At 37.6% G+C, this 16,129-nt stretch overlaps 1 protein-coding gene and 1 pseudogene across 1 annotated transcript in view; both read left to right on the forward strand.

Annotated features, from left to right (window-relative positions):
- The window catches only part of LOC149107735 (uncharacterized), a 190,004-nt pseudogene that overhangs the window by 144,679 nt on the left and 29,196 nt on the right, over positions 1 to 16,129 (forward strand).
- The window catches only part of LOC110057391 (uncharacterized), a 33,451-nt gene continuing 29,196 nt past the window's right edge, over positions 11,875 to 16,129 (forward strand). Inside the window, exons 1-5 of the mRNA XM_089295843.1 lie at positions 11,875 to 11,966; positions 12,214 to 12,278; positions 14,035 to 14,107; positions 15,457 to 15,518; positions 15,745 to 15,808. The gene's annotated coding sequence lies outside the window, so the exon portion shown is untranslated. The remainder of the gene's footprint in view (positions 11,967 to 12,213; positions 12,279 to 14,034; positions 14,108 to 15,456; positions 15,519 to 15,744; positions 15,809 to 16,129) is intronic.

Raw genomic sequence — 16,129 nt, forward strand, 5'->3', positions numbered from 1 at the left:
GGGAGGTCTGTTAAGTGTCATCCCGTACACATGCATAGCGGGCCTTATGCATAGACCCACAAAAACTTACGGAGAGGGAAAGGGAGGAAAGACAAGTTTTGTTTCTTACACGCGTATAAAAATGTTTCCTTAACGGTCAGTACCTCTATACTAAGAAATAACTAGTGAGTTTCGTTTGGGATTGAACTGCGTTTTAACAAGGAAAAATGAAATAGCTGATAATTGTGGAAGGCCACTTCGCGCAATGTTACAGATAATAGACAACAGATGGAAAAGCCGCTTGAGAAGTTGCACATAATCAAGACAAGCTAAAAGTATCGCGTGCAATACACGCCGAGGTTGTGTCCTGCAATGTTGTTTAGACAGTTAACGCAAGTTAAAAATGTGTCACACAATGTTATAGATAGTAAAAACACGTCACTTTTATATTACCTTTATTGCACAGGATTTTGCAAATAGCTAAGACAAGTCGTACTTGTTGCGCGCGTTAAAACTGTTTTGCGCAATGTTTAAGATATCTGTTTTCCAAGCCGCAGCAACACGCAAATTATATCAGATTTATGCGGCGTGGATAGCGAAATGCCATCACGTGACAAGTCAATCTTTGAAAACTACGACTGCAGGGACCAATGCCAGAGGAAAAAAACAGCCGTGTTGGTAAAAAGCATGGATTAAACTGGTCTCCATTTGGGGTTAGAGTTGCCTCCATCCTGGCCACAGTTCCAGCAACTTCGTGCTCTGCTGTAAGGTCTTTTAGCGCCCTTCCGCGTATTAAGACATTTTTAAGATCCAATAGGACAAAACCGACTTAGTAGAATCGCTGTCATTACAATTGAAAGAAAATAAGACAAGGGATTATCTACTGATATATTTGCACGTTGAAGTTATCTTTATACTTTTTTCTACGTTTTATCTCTCACTTCGTGCTTTTGTAGATTAGAAATTTTGATCTCGATTTACCGAAAGTATTTGTACTATTTTGATCGCGCGTGCTCTCACGGCTTGGTGAATTAACACGACTTCACAAGCTAAATCGTCTTTCATCTGAGACCAACAATTTTTATTCGCGCGAGTTATGTTCAACACCCTCCCTCCCTCCCCCCCACCCCCACTGTTTCCAACATAGTTTTTCCCTACGACGCAACATATGTGGCACCTCATGAGTCCGTGCGATAGGAGTTGTTCTTTATTGATCCGTGGAAAACCTAAAGTAGCCGGAATTCTCATGCGCACGTTTTAAGGCGAACATACAAGCTGGTAAGGCAGGGAGGCTGGAAGGAAATAATGAACCAGAGACTTGGGACGAGTTTACTCAGCAATGGCTAAGTAAGAGTTCAAAAACAACAACCAGTTTACTTTGCTTAATACATAGAATGTCATATTGCAAAAAAAAAAAAAAAAAAAAATTAAACTTAAATAAGCAAAAAGAAAAAAAAATACTTAAAATAGTCAGAACTAAACGAGCTGAGTAGTTACAAGGATTATTATGCTTTAAATCGGTTGTAACAAAAATAAAGAAATGAGGAGGGAGAGAAAAAATATAGATATAGATATAGATACAGATATAAATATGTATGTTCAGGATGTTTCAATCAACTGGATCAAACTGTCATTAAAATAACGGAGCGTTGGATGATAATAATCACTCACAAGCTCACAGGTAGAAGTTTTTAGTACAATGATTGCACAATTATCCTACACAAGATGTAACCAGCCCTTTGTTTAATTTTCGTTTTTATAAAGTAAATTGATCAAGTATTAAATCTGTAATAATGCAAAAGGAAAGAAACTACCCGATCATGCTATTAAATTTTCTCTAAGATCATTAGGGTGCTAACCATTTTGCCAAAAAATTCGCAAATCTCAGCTGGAAATAAAATCTATTGCAAAAAGAGCATGCCAGAATAATCTTACTTACAGTTACGGATAATTCTATCTATGGGTTTTTCCTTTTTCAAGGTTGGAACGTCCATAATGGAATGTCCGTACAATTTCAGACTACTTCTCCGTTCACGTACTCTTTGAGAGCAAGCCTTCGTATGATTTTTGTTGGCAATGTGAATAGTAAGCGCGATCTATTTTGGTATGCTGTGCGATTGGATTTAGACATCAGCCTTCCCATTAAAGGCCACTTTATAAACGAATCCTTGAGGTAAAATGGTCAGCACTCTCGTAAACCCCAAAATTGCTGTCGACATAGGGCGGGGTTTAGCCCTCTCGGCAAATATGGTGATTACACCTTTTGCTGTTCATTTACAGAAAATAAACATTTATTTGTGTCCAAGTTTCTTTCATTATGATCATTAAACTCTCATTAACACCAATATGACCTTCATTTGCGGGTAAGGAACGTTCAAGAAAAACATTTACATATGCATTAACATTCAAAATCATCAAAAGAAAAACAATACCTTCATTTGACATTCATTGACTGTAAATGTATTTTCATTTTGGTCGAAAAAAAATTCGTTGTCACGAAACGACAATCATTTACAATTTTCGACATTCAGTATTCAACAAAAGACTTTCAATAACACAATTTGCATGAGAACTAACATTCAATTGCATTATTATGCAACCATATCCATGAAGGTAACAATCTTAAATGCGGTGAGACATACATTACCGTGTTTTCACCTAACGTTAAGAGAAAGCAATCGCTCATTAGCGTAACTCTTTTGAACAGAGATATCTCGCCCAATTTTCCTCGAAAACTTGATTATAGAACAAGGGACCATAGGTACTTTTTTCAAATCATTATTTCACAATCCTCCCCTTGCAGATATACACCTTTTGCTGTTCATTTACAGAAAATAAACATTCATTTGTGTCCAAATTTCTTTCTTTATGGTCAATAAACTCTCATTAACACCAATATGACCTTCATTTGCGCGTAAGGAACGTTCAAGAATAACATTTACATATGCATTAACATTCAAAATCATCAAAAGAAAAACAATACCTTCATTTGACATTCATTGACTGTGAATGTATTTTCATTTTGGTCGAAAAAAAATTCGTTGTCGCGAAACGACAATCATTTACACTTTAGGACATTCAGTTTTCAACAAAAGACTTTCAATAACACAATTTGCATGAGAACTAACATTCAATTGCATTATTATGCAACCATATCCATGAAGGTAACAATCTTTAGTGCGGTAAGACAAACATTACCGTGTTTTCACCAAACGTTAAGAGAAAACAATCGCTCATTCGCGCAGTTCTTTTGAACAGAGATATCTCGCCCAATTTTCCTCGAAATTTTGATTATAGAACAAGGGACCATATGTACTTTTTTTTAAAAAACATATTGTCACAATCCTCCCCTTCGAGATATATGTAAATTCGGCCACTTATGAAACTTTTTGCGTACAACTCAGAGGGCGCACCACAGTATACGTGTGTCATAGTGACAGTTAGATTTCTCCAGAAATGCCACGAAGAAATACTGTAGAATCCCATTTGAACACCGCGAAAGGATAGTCAGGGCCTTTGAAGATGTCAAAAGAGACGACGCAAGACGCCAGGGAATTGCTCTGTGAAATTATCGCACGCAGCTGTTGCAGCAAGCTCTACAACGAAATATGTATTGGTACCATTACGGCAGCTAAATGTGGACAGTGGTTTCGTTTCATGCAAACGTATTTGCCACGATGCCTCAATAGTGAGGCAATTGAAGGATAAATCGTTCAGCGAATTTGATATTCTATCTTTCAAAAATAAATGTTATTATGGCTGTAATGTTTGTCTCGCCGCATTAAAGATTGTTACCTTCATGGATATGGTTGCCTAATAATGTAATTGAAAGTTAGTTCTCATGCAAATTGTGTTATTGAAAGTCTTTTGTTGAAAACTGAATGTCCTAAAGTGTAAATGATTGTCGTTTCGCGACAACGAATTTTTTTTCGACCAAAATGAAAATACATTCACAGTCAATGAATGTCAAATGAAGGCATTGTTTTTCTTTTGATGATTTTGAATGTTAATGCATATGTAAATGTTATTCTTGAACGTTCCTTACGCGCAAATGAAGGTCATATTGGTGTTAATGAGAGTTTATTGACCATAAAGAAAGAAATTTGGACACAAATGAATGTTTATTTTCTGTAAATGAACAGCAAAAGGTGTAAATTCGGCCACTTACGAAACTTTTTGCGTACAACTCAGAGGGCGCACTACAGTATCCGTGTGACATACATGTACATGTAGTGACAGTTCGATTTGTCCAGAAATACCACGAAGAAACAGAATCGCATTTGAACACCTCGAAAGGATAGTCAGGGCTTTTGAAGATGTCAACGAAGACTATTTACTATTTACTAGTGAGGCAATTGAAGGATAAATCGTTCAGCGAATTTCATATTCTATCTTTCAAAAATAAATGTTATTATGGCTGTAATGTTTGTCTCGCCGCATTAAAGATAGTTACCTTCATGGATATGGTTGCATAATAATGCAATTGAATGTTAGTTCTCATGCAAATTGTGTTATTGAAAGTCTTTTGTTGAAAACTGAATGTCGTAAATTGTAAATGATTGTCGTTTCGTGACAACGAATTTTTTTTCGACCAAAATGAAAATACATTTACAGTCAATGAATGTCAAATGAAGGTATTGTTTTTCTTTTGATGATTTTGAATGTTAATGCGTATGTAAATGTTTTTCTTGAACGTTCCTTACGCGCAAATGAAGGTCATATTGGTGTTAATGAGAGTTTAATGATCATAATGAAAGAAACTTGGACACAAATGAATGTTTATTTTTTGTAAATGAACAGCAAAAGGTGTATTAAAGATGAATCAGTGTCAGACTCACTGAGTCTGCGCTACAGTTAACGCCCTTATTAGGCAACATCGGCTGCAGAGGACTGGATAGCCTGGAAGCAGAGAGGCTACAGTTCAATTCTCCACTAGAAGAACTGACCAACTGAACGATGATGAGTTTTGGCAACAAACCAGCTTTCCTCAGGAAATTAACCGCTGCTCCTCAGCTTGAGGAGATCAACAACCAAACAAATAACAAGAAAAACTACAACCAGTCCACAATTACGCCGGTATCTGAATAAGAATTATAAACAGTCAATATGTGTTAGGTAAGGTCCATTATATTTTTGGGCGGAGATTTGGCAATTACAAAAGCAAGGACTGAAAACGGAGGGAGCACATGGTCAAAGCGAACCATGAAAAAGAAATTTGTGGAAACAACATTGCAAAAACTCTTGTACGAACTTAAGTAAGAAGAAAATTCTTGCTCAGAAAAATTGTCCACCTTACCCTGCCTCAAAAATAGGATGGTTCATTCCTCACACGAACACAATCATTATTAGCTTGTGTTGTAGTTCAGTTTGCGTTAAGTAACAGAAGTAACGTAAGAACCACTCTTTAGTTTAAAGGAATACTTCAATATATACATAGTTAACAGAAGGAAATGGTTAAGAAGGCCGTTTAACATCAAAGAAGCAAATAAACCGACTAAGATTTATGTTGGAAGGACTTTCACCCTGGACATCTTTTATTTTATGCTCACTGACTCTGCATAAATTGCATAATCGCAATGCTTCTATTGGTTAGTTGTATGAGCACACGTAACCACCTCTTGTATTTTGCCAGGTTTTGTGCAGGGTCAACCCCCAAAATAGCAAACAATAACGTACAACAAAGAACTTTAGCAAGTTTCTTAGCCATTTCCCTCAGTTAACTATTAGCTACTAGCTGCTTTGATATGTCAGGTTTTCTAGCCAAAAACAGAGGCAGCCTTCATAACAATCGCTCGTATACGTAATAAATACAACATGTAACACCTAAAGCGATGTCCAGTAGAAGAATTTACACGTTTAAGTCCGAGGGATAAAGCTTGGATTACTTATTCCAAAACAGCAAGATACTCACTCAGAATACTTTTCCCTGCAAAGAGAAATGGTTCAAGTCTTTAATTTCCAGCTGACACTTGCCATGGCTTCCAAATGTGACAAAAACTGATGTCACTTCTTCCGGGAGCAATGATTTAAACACAAGGAGAAAGGGTGTTCCGCCCTGTTTAAGCAATGGTTTGAAAAAAACCGTATGTACTAAAAGATGTATAAAAAGTGTTTAAAGAAAGAAATACCCTAAATGCTCTCTTACCGCCACCGCCCCCTCCCATTTCAAATACTGAGTCGAAGCCGGAAGTGTTTCCGGACAAGTCAGAGAGAAGCCAGTTAGTTGCGATGTCAGTGTAGGTACAAATTAGCGGAAAGACTATAGGATGAATATCGGGGGGCATTACTCTCTTATGTGGGTTATATACGTACCTGCGGCCCCAAAGGGTAGAGTTTTTCAGCCGTTTTCGGGTCATAAATAGGGTATTGATTTTGGCCGTTTTGGTTATAAATAGGATGTGGTTTTCGCACTCTAGTGTTGAATTGGGTATGTTTCTTAGAAGAAGCTACTTTTTCATCATTAGCAATAAGATCGTCAACAGAAGCCCTTCAAAACTTATGTTCAGGGCAACTGTGTCACCCCCAACGGTCATAAATATGCTATCGAGTTTTTGGTCAGGTCATAAAAAGAGTACTAAAAACCGCAGATTTTGGTCATAAATAGGGGCAGGGGTTTTGGGAAGTCGGCCGCACACCCCCAACCAACTTCTCTAGTAGTACCCCCCCCCCCCGGGGTGAGTATATTTGAGCCGGAAACTGGTTACAAATTTAAAAATCCTTGAGAGCCAGAAGTCCGTGATGAGCCGCTAAAATAGTGAGATTTGAAAGACCATGAAACCATTTGAAGATTAACATTGAACTCCCTTTTTTTTTACGGTTTACGGGAAAAAAAAATGCCCTTTTTGACGGTCTGCGGTTGAATTTTAGGCTGTTTGGTGGCTGACGGTTAAACCCATTGAGGCTCTCTATGATTTATTTAGATGTGCCATTTTGTTTGCCATTTTCTCTTGTTACCCCTTATCTTGCAGATTCTTGCAGGGGAACTCCCTCGGGGGTGAGGGACTCCCATGAAAGGACGGGGGTGCTCGTCGTACCTATAAGAAGTTAAAAAAAACCGGTTTTTGTACCTCGGTTGTTCAGCCTCAAAAGGTCCACAGCGGGAGCTTCTGCGGTTCCTTTTAGGGCGTTGAGCGGAAAAAAATATGACAGGAGATAAAGTAGCCTGTGTAGCTTGTTTCGCCGCTCGTTATCGCGGCTTCGCCGCTTTCTTAGCGCGCTCAAATTGCTTGAAAACCGCCAAGCTACGCAGGCTAGAGATAATGTGTTGTTTCAGAATATGAGTACCTCTTAGGGGTGAAAAATTTAAGTCACGCCCCCCGGGGTAAACTACTTCATTGTTATATATATCATGCTACGTATTAGCTTATAACCCTAAATATTAGTGGAGCTCCGGGGGCCCGAAGGGGCCGCCAAGCGGAGCCCCATCCTTATACAGAAATCCATGAGTAGTTTTCTCATGGTTATCGTGGCTAGCGCTATTGCTCGTGGGCGCGTACGCACGACGGCGACGGCGACGGCGACGACGGAGTTGCGCAACATGGCGGCCATACTCCAAATAATAGGGTGACAGAGACATGCAGCCTTGGTTTACCGCGTACTTCTTTGATATTGGACATCCATGTTATGATCAACTTTTCACGCTTTCAGTTTTCAGGCTTCTCTTCTACTTTTCAGAATAAAAGGTCCTGTTATTGACGCGCATTCATTTTGGTTTCATTTTGATCGACGCACCAAAACCAGTGAGTATAACCTTACAGTTTTCCTCCATAATTAAATACGGGATTGGTATAAACGTATTGTGAACAGGTCCTTTAGATCACGTGATTGATAAATGCAAATAATAACCGGTGTGAGTAGGACGTAGATTTTTCGCAAGCACGGAAGAATTTTTAATGTGATCCTTGTTATACATTTTTAAACTAGGGTAATCCATTTATAAATTTACATACTGTATTCTTAAAATAAGACGATTTAAGGTAACCCCATTTTACATAAGACCGACAACTTACCATCAGGGATAATTTTGGCAATATATACGACGTCGGGATCTCGGACTTGACACAGCTGTCTTAACGATGGTAGAATTTTAAACAAATCTATAAAAGCGTTTTCGAGAAAATTGCGACTGAAGTTTTAAGGTGTCAAAATACAACAACAAGCTGTTTCAAATGTTATTGCAATGTTACCGAAATTCAGACGAAGTATATCTTGGATTAAGACGGAAACTGCCTCATACTAAGATGTTACCATCTCATCTTAAGGTGATTTGTAGTGTTCAAGTAAGATAATACCTCTTAAATTAAGCCTCGGCACTAGTCTTTAAGCTAAAACAACGTCTCAATTTAAAGATTTTAGTTTTTACACAGTAGCCACGACGTTCAGACAATCATTGAGTGACGGGTAAATTGCAAGCTCCACCGTTGGCTGGTAAACAACAAAGTTTTTGGATCTGTCAGTTTTGATGTCTCTTACCATTGAAAAACGAGAGTTTATAAATCGATCATATCGTACAAAAGTACATCATAAAGAGGCAACTGACGAAAAGTTTATACACGGCCTTCTATATTTGACAACAAAACCATGACAAACGTAATTTTCATTAGTTGCCTTGTCTGAAAGTCCATTTACAATGAAGTGGTTTTTAAGCCTGACAAGCTTCAGAAGATCAAACAAAGATGCTAAGATTTATATTGAAAGGTCTAGGTCGACTGTGAACAATCTTACAAACACAGTGCATAAGTTACATAACCGAAACGTTTGTGTTGGTTAATCTATAAGACAGAATTGAGTAATCACCCATTGTGTTTTATGCACGGTTAAACTAAAGAAAGAACAATAACATACAACGAAGAACTTTGTCTCGCTTGCTAAACGATTCCGTGTATAATTATTACCTATGGCCCAAAACTCAGTATCCTTTAAACGCTATTGGACTTTACTGTCTGTATTTAACAAAGAATGGGCATAGAAAAATGCAAATTGCTTTCAAGTGATTTTATATGATTGTTTTGCTCCATGTTTGACACTTATTTTAATTTTAGTTTGTGTTGACTTCCTATTGGAGCTCCTATTGTCTCACAGGGAAAGCCCCTCCCAGTACTGTTTCAGTTTCTCTCAATTTTGGTTTCATTTTCGTCAGAAGACTGAGAAACTGATCAACGTAAGTTTGTAAACTGTAAACTGTCTATGACTGATAGCGTTCAGTGCACACATAACAAGTATAGCTGATTCTTATTGCTTTAAATTTACACTAAGAGAGGTTTGCATGAATCGCGTGACTGCTTTTCTTCTTCCTGTAAGAGTTATTAGTGAGTCACGCGAATAATTGTTTATAAGCATCGTTTATGCAGTAATAATTTGCTTAACTTTTCCTTCTCTTCTCTTTTTCAGAGGGAAAGGTCTTGTTACAGACGCGTATTCAGTTTGGCTTCATTCTGGTCGACTCACCAATACCAGTGAGTATTAACATGAGATATAAATCGAGATTTTAATAGCTCTGATATGCTTTGTTAAACTGAAATCTTTAAGTAAATTGTTCACAGTCGATCTACTTTTTAAACGTTGACTAGGGTATCTAAAAGATAGTAATGCTGCGGCACATTCTGTTGATAGTGACATATTTAACGCCGTGATTCATTCATCTGCGCGTTCCAAGACTTACATTAACTGTTATTTCTCAAAGTAGTGTCAAATCGTGGTGTCACTTAAAATCTGTCGTTGTATGCATCAACTTCATGCATGATGACGTATCGATGGCGAGGTGTGACAAAGGATCGAGACAAAAAAGCACATTGTGATCTGAAGTATGTTTGGGCATAAAACGATACACATCAGCCTCCTCTTTACCAGATCACGAAAATCGAAAGATGTGGAAACTGTAGGAGCAGAAATCTAACTTATAAATTCTGTACTGGCACGCATTAAATATCTCTAGAACTCGACAGAAGAACACAGACTGTGTCGAGAACGTGTCCACCGCGATGTGTGAAAATGCTCAAGCTTTAGCTTAAAGTCATCTTTCGATGAAAAGGAATAGATTGCAGCATTTATGAAATCAGCGTGTTCCACGGTTTTCGTTTGTTTTAATTATTCTACAGGCTTTAGTAACGACGATTTCTCTTCATTTAAGAATTCGGCGAAGGAGGCGAGACTGCTAAGAAATGACATACTAAGATTAAGATGTCACAATTAATCGTCCAGATTTACAAACTTTCATATAATGCATAGCAAGAGTTGTGAAAGTCAAGCACGATCTCCTTCACATCGCTTTACAGGTAAATCAGAGCAGTGGAATCCACGCGAAAAAGGACGACGGCTCGACGAGTATGACATCCTCGTGTTGTTCGTGGCGCAATGCACTCCAGTAAAAGTGGCGCAGTGCAGTCTGGTTAACTGCAATGCATTCTGGTAAAAAGTGATGAATTCGAGAACTCGTACCCCCTTCTATATATTCTTCCTAAATCCTGATTATGTTGCTGCTCGCTCGCTACGCTCGCTCCGCAGCAAAAAAAAAACCCAGGAGAATCTGTAACCGTAATGTTGACCGCAATCACTAACTACTTTTAACTCTAAAGTCATGTAGTTAAAGACTACTCAAAACCAGTTGTAGTTAATGACGCTGTTGTGACTAAAACCAAAAGATGGTCGCGCGATTGGGAAGCCGTTTTAAAACCTCTTGCTCACTTGTCTCATGGGGGCTTTCAAGGTAGATGTTCAGTCACTTAGTTGGCCTGATTTGCTGGTTTTTTATCCCGCATCCCGCATGCCGCCCGTAAATATCAAATTTATCCCATATTTCCTGGTTGAAATGAGCACATTCTGCACAGCCTAAGATATTTTTATCGCGTATCCCGTATTCCGCAGTGCACATCCCGCCTGGATTTTCCACTTATCTCACGTCGAGCCAAGCTCATATGTTTGGACACTCCAGAATCTTCGAAAAACATCTTCCATGCTTGACGCATTATGATAATCAGTATCTCCTTGAAATATCTAAAAACCCTCAAGCGGTTTTCGTAGTATCACTTTCCAAAGCAAGTTTCGCCGTGGTAAGTACAGCTCTAGCTAACTTTGCATCGTCTGCTTTTTATCTTCACGAGTTATAATAATATAGAGCTTGATTATGATAACCGGAACATTCAGACCATCATTAAGTGACGGTTAATTGTAAGCTCAGTCCACCGTTCGTTAGTTAACAACAAAGGTTTCGGCTCTGTCAGGTCTGATGTCTGTTACCACCGGAAAACAGCAGTTTGAAATGGACTAAATCGTACAAAGTAAATTATAAAGTAAAAACTGAGGAAAAGTTAATTAACGGCCTTCCAAATTTTACGACAGAACGATGGCAAAAGTACCTTTCATTAGTTGTCTCATTTCTCTTCAGAGCAAGTCAGTCTGTCTATGAAATGAACCGGCGAAGAATGTCTCAAAGTCCATTAATCACATAACAAAGAATTAAGTAGTAGACCAGAATTGGTTTTAAGTGCGAGAAACTTCAAAATATCAAACAAGATGCTAAGATTTATATTGAAAGGTCCAGGACTGTAAACAATCTAACGAACACAGTGCATAAGTTACATAACCGAAACGTTTCTGTTGGTTAATCTATAAGACAGAATTGAATAATGACCCATTGTGTTTTATGCACCGTTAAACCAAAGAACGAACGACATATAACAAAGAACTTTATCTATCTTGAAAACCAATTCCATTTATAATTATTACCTATGGTCAAAAACCCAGTATGCTTTTAACGATATTGGACTTAACTGTCTGTATTTAACAAAGAATGGGAATAGGAAAATGCAACTTGTTTTCGAGTGATGTTATTTGATTTTATTGCTCAATATTTGAAACCTATTTCAATTTTAATTTGTTTTAACTTCCTACTGGACCTCCTATTGTCTTGTAGGGAAACCCCCCAGTGCTGTTTCAGTTTCTATCAATTTTGGTTTCATTTTCGTCAGACGACTGAGAAATTGAACACGGTAAGTTTGTAAACTGTAAACTGTCTATGACTGTTAGCGTTGGGTGCACATATAACAAGTAAAGCTTATTTTTAATACTTTAACGTTACACCGAGAGAGGTTTGCATGAATCGCTTGACTGATTTTCTACTTGCTGTAAGAGTTATTAGTGAGTCACGCAAAAATTTAAGTCACGCGAATAATTGTTTGGAAGCATTGTTTGCGGAGTAATAATTTGCTTAACTTTTCCTTCTCTTCTCTTTTTCAGAGGGAAGGGTCTTGTTTTTGACGCGTATTCAGTCTGGCTTCATTTTGGTCGACTCACCAATAGCAGTGAGTATAAATCGGATTTTAATAGCTTTGATATTCTTTGTTAGACTTAAATCTTTAAGTAAACTGTTCACAGTCGATCTACTTTTTGAACGTAGAGAAAGAACCCAGGAGAATCTGTAACCGTAATGTTGACCGCAATCACTAACTACTTTTAACTCTAAAGTCATGTAGTTAAAGACTAGTCAAAACCAGTTGTAGTTAATGACGCTGTTGTGACTAAAACCCAAAAGATGGCCGCGCGACTGGGAAGCCGTTTTAAAACCTTTTGCTCATTTGTCTCATGAGGGCTTTCAAGGTAGATGTTCAGTCACTTAGTAGGCCTGATTTGCTGGTTTTCACTCCGCATCCCGCATCCTGCATCCCGCATCCCGCCCGTAAATCAAATTTATCCCGCATTTCATGGTTGAAATGAGCACATTCTGCACAGCCTAAGATATTTTTATCCAGTATCCCGTACTCCGCATTGTACTTCCCGCCAAGCTTATATTTTGACACTCCAGAATCTTCGAAATACATCATCCATGCTGGACGTAATATGATAATCAGTGTCTCCTTGAAATAGCTAAAACCCCTTAAGCGGTTTTCGTAGTTTCATTTTCCAAAGTAAGTTTCGCCGTGTAAAGTACAACCCTAGCTAACTTTGTATCTTCTGGTTTCTATCTTAACCAGTTAGAATAATATATAGCTCGATTATGATAGCCACGAAATTCAGATAATCATAAAGTAATGAAAAACTGCAAGCTCCATAGTTTGCTTTTACATAGCAAAGTTTTTGGATCTGTCAAATCTGATGTCTGTTACCATGGGAAACTGAGAGTTTGAAATCGACCAATTTGCACAAATTACATCATGAAGTGAAACTGACAAAAAGTTAATCCACGGCCTTCCACATTTTACAACAGAATGATGGCAAAAGTAGCTTTCATTAGTTGTCTTATTTCTCTTCAGAGTAATTCAGTCTGTCTATGACAGGACGGCTTGGAATTTAAATTCCGGCTATTATTTCAGCCGACACAGAATTTAATAGTAGACTGGAGTGGCTTTTAATTCACGCAAGACACTTCGAAAGAGCGAACAAAGATGCCAAGATTTCTATTGGAAGGTCTAGGACGGTGATTAATCTTTCGTTTTGCGATCATACACAGTGCGTTAATTGCATAAAACTGAAATGTTTCTGTTGGTTAATCCATGAGAAACATAAAACACAATACGATAACAGCTATTGTGTTTTATGCAGGGTTAAGCCAAAGAATGAAAAACAGACAAAGAACTTTGTCTAGTTTGATAACCATTTCACTGATTATAAGCTATGGTCACCCAAATATGCTTTCAAAGCTATTGGACTTCAAGCCGTCAGTGTTTAACAGAGACTAGAAATAGAGAAAAATATAGTTTACTTCCCAATGTTCTTATTAGATTGTCTTTTGAAACATATATTAATTTCAGTTTGTTTTGACTTAATATTGGACCTCCTATTGTCTCACTTTTCATTTCATTTCAATCGGAACACGGTAAGCCGTGAGTTTATAAACTGTTAGCCGTTTTTGACTAATAGCGTTGAGTGCACATATAACAAGCATAGTTGATGCTAATTACTTTAAATTTACACTGGGATAGGTTTGCATGAATCACGTGACTTATTTTCTTCTTGTTGTAAGAGCTATTATTGAGTCACGCGAAAAGTTAAATCACGCGAATAATTGTTTGGAAGCATCGTTTGCGCAGTAGTAATTCGCTGAACTTTCCTTCTCTTCAGCTTTTCAGAGGAAAAGGTCCTGTTATTGACGCGTATTCAATTTGGTTCCATTCTGGTCGACTCACCAAAACCAGTGAGTATAAATAAACATTCTAATTACTTTGTTATTCATTGTAGGCTGGAATCATTAAGTCGATAAACTTTTTGAACGCAAAGAAAGAACCTGGGAGAATTTGAAACAGTAATGCCTGCCACAGACATGTAGTTACGGACTAATCTGAGTCAGTTGTAGTAATATATGACGCTAGTGTGATCGAAACGCAATTGGCAAGCTGTTTTAAAAACCCCTACTCTTTAACTCATTAGTGTTTACAAACATTACCGAAAGGTAGATTAATTTCTTCAGTCACTGAGTAACCGTGTTTTGCTGTTTTTCATTCCACACGCCGCCCCTCAATATCAAATCTATCCCGCATTTCTTGGTTGAAATAAGCGCATGCTGCTCCCGCCAAGATATTTCAATCCCGTATCCCGCATTCAATATCGCACCTATAAACTTCCATGCATGATGTATTATGATAATCAGTATTTCATCAAAATGTTGAGAACCCCTCAAGCGATTTTCGTAGTTTCACTTTCCAAAGCAAGTTCCGCCGTAGTAAGCACAGCTCAAGTTAATAACTTTGCATAGTCTGGTTTTTATCTTCACGAGTTAGAATAATACAGAGCTTGATTATGATAGCCAGGACATTCAGACCATCATTAAGTGACGGTTAAATGCAAACTCAGTCCGCCGTTTACTAGTTAACAACAAAGTGTTTGACGCTGTCAGTTCTGACGTTTGTTACCATGGGAAAACGAGAGTTTGAAATCGACCAAATCGGACAAAGTACATCACAAAGTAAAAACTGACGAAAATTTAAGCCACGGTCTTCCATATTTTACAACAAAACGATGGCAAAAATAGCTTTCATTAGTTGTTTCATCGAGGAATGTAAATTATATTAATCAGTCGACACAGAGTATAATAAAAAAAAATGGAGTGGTTTCTAAGCCCTAGATGTTTTAAAAGAGCAAACAAAGATGCTATGATTTACATGGGAAGGTCCAGGATTGTGAAAAATCTTTTAACAGTGTATTACTTAGATAACCGAAACGTTTCTGGTGGTTAACTTATAAGACAGAACTGAGTTAACACCTATTGTGTTTTATGCACGGGTAAGCCAAAGAGCGAACAACAGCAGACAACAATTGAAAGAACTTTGTCTAGTAGAAATCCATTGTGCTGAATATTAGCTATGTTAAAAAACCCAATATGCTCTCACAGTTACAAGTCTTTACCGTCAGTACTCAACAAAGTATGGTAATGGAAAATGTAACTTACTTTCGAATGTTTTTATTCGATTGTTTGGCTGAACGTTTTAAACTTATTTTAATTTTAATTTGTTTTGACTTCTTGTTGGACGTCCTATTGTATTGCAGGGAAACTCAGTTTCTATCACTTTGGGTTTCACTTTTAAGAGAAGACTGACAAACTGAACTCGGTAAGTTTATAAACTGTAAGCTATTTGTGACTAGCAGCGTGCACATACACAAGATCTAGAGTTTACATTGGAAGAGACGTAACCAATAGCGTGACTGATTTTCTTCCTGCTGTAAGCGTCAAAAGTGAGTCACGCGAAAAATTAAGTCACACAAGTGATTGTTTCGAATCACCGTTTTTTTAGTAGTAACAATTTGCTTAACTTTCCCTTTTTGCTTACTTTTCAGGGGAAAAGGTAATGTTATTGACGCTTATTGGTTTTGGTTTCACTCTGGTGACTCACCAAAGCTAGTGAGTATAGATAATCATTTTAGCTTAGTTTTGACATATTCATAGGAGACTGAAATAGTGATGTTAACTGTTCACGGTCAATTTCCTTTTAAATTTTCAACACAAAGTCAGAACCTAAGAGAATTTGTGACCGCAACGTCAACGTTAATCACTTACTGCTTTTAACTTTGACGTCATGTATTTAAAGACTAATCAAAACCAGTTATAAGTAGCGACGTTCTTGTGACCGAAACACGATTGGCAAGCTGTTTTAAAAACTCCTTCTTTTTAACTCATTTGTGTTTACAGACACACCAGAAAGCTAAATTAATTCCTCCAGTC

Source organism: Orbicella faveolata, unplaced genomic scaffold (assembly GCF_042242905.1).
Source record: "Orbicella faveolata isolate gen_17 unplaced genomic scaffold, um_ofav_v1 contig_26, whole genome shotgun sequence".
Taxonomy (NCBI): Eukaryota; Metazoa; Cnidaria; class Anthozoa; order Scleractinia; family Merulinidae; genus Orbicella; species Orbicella faveolata.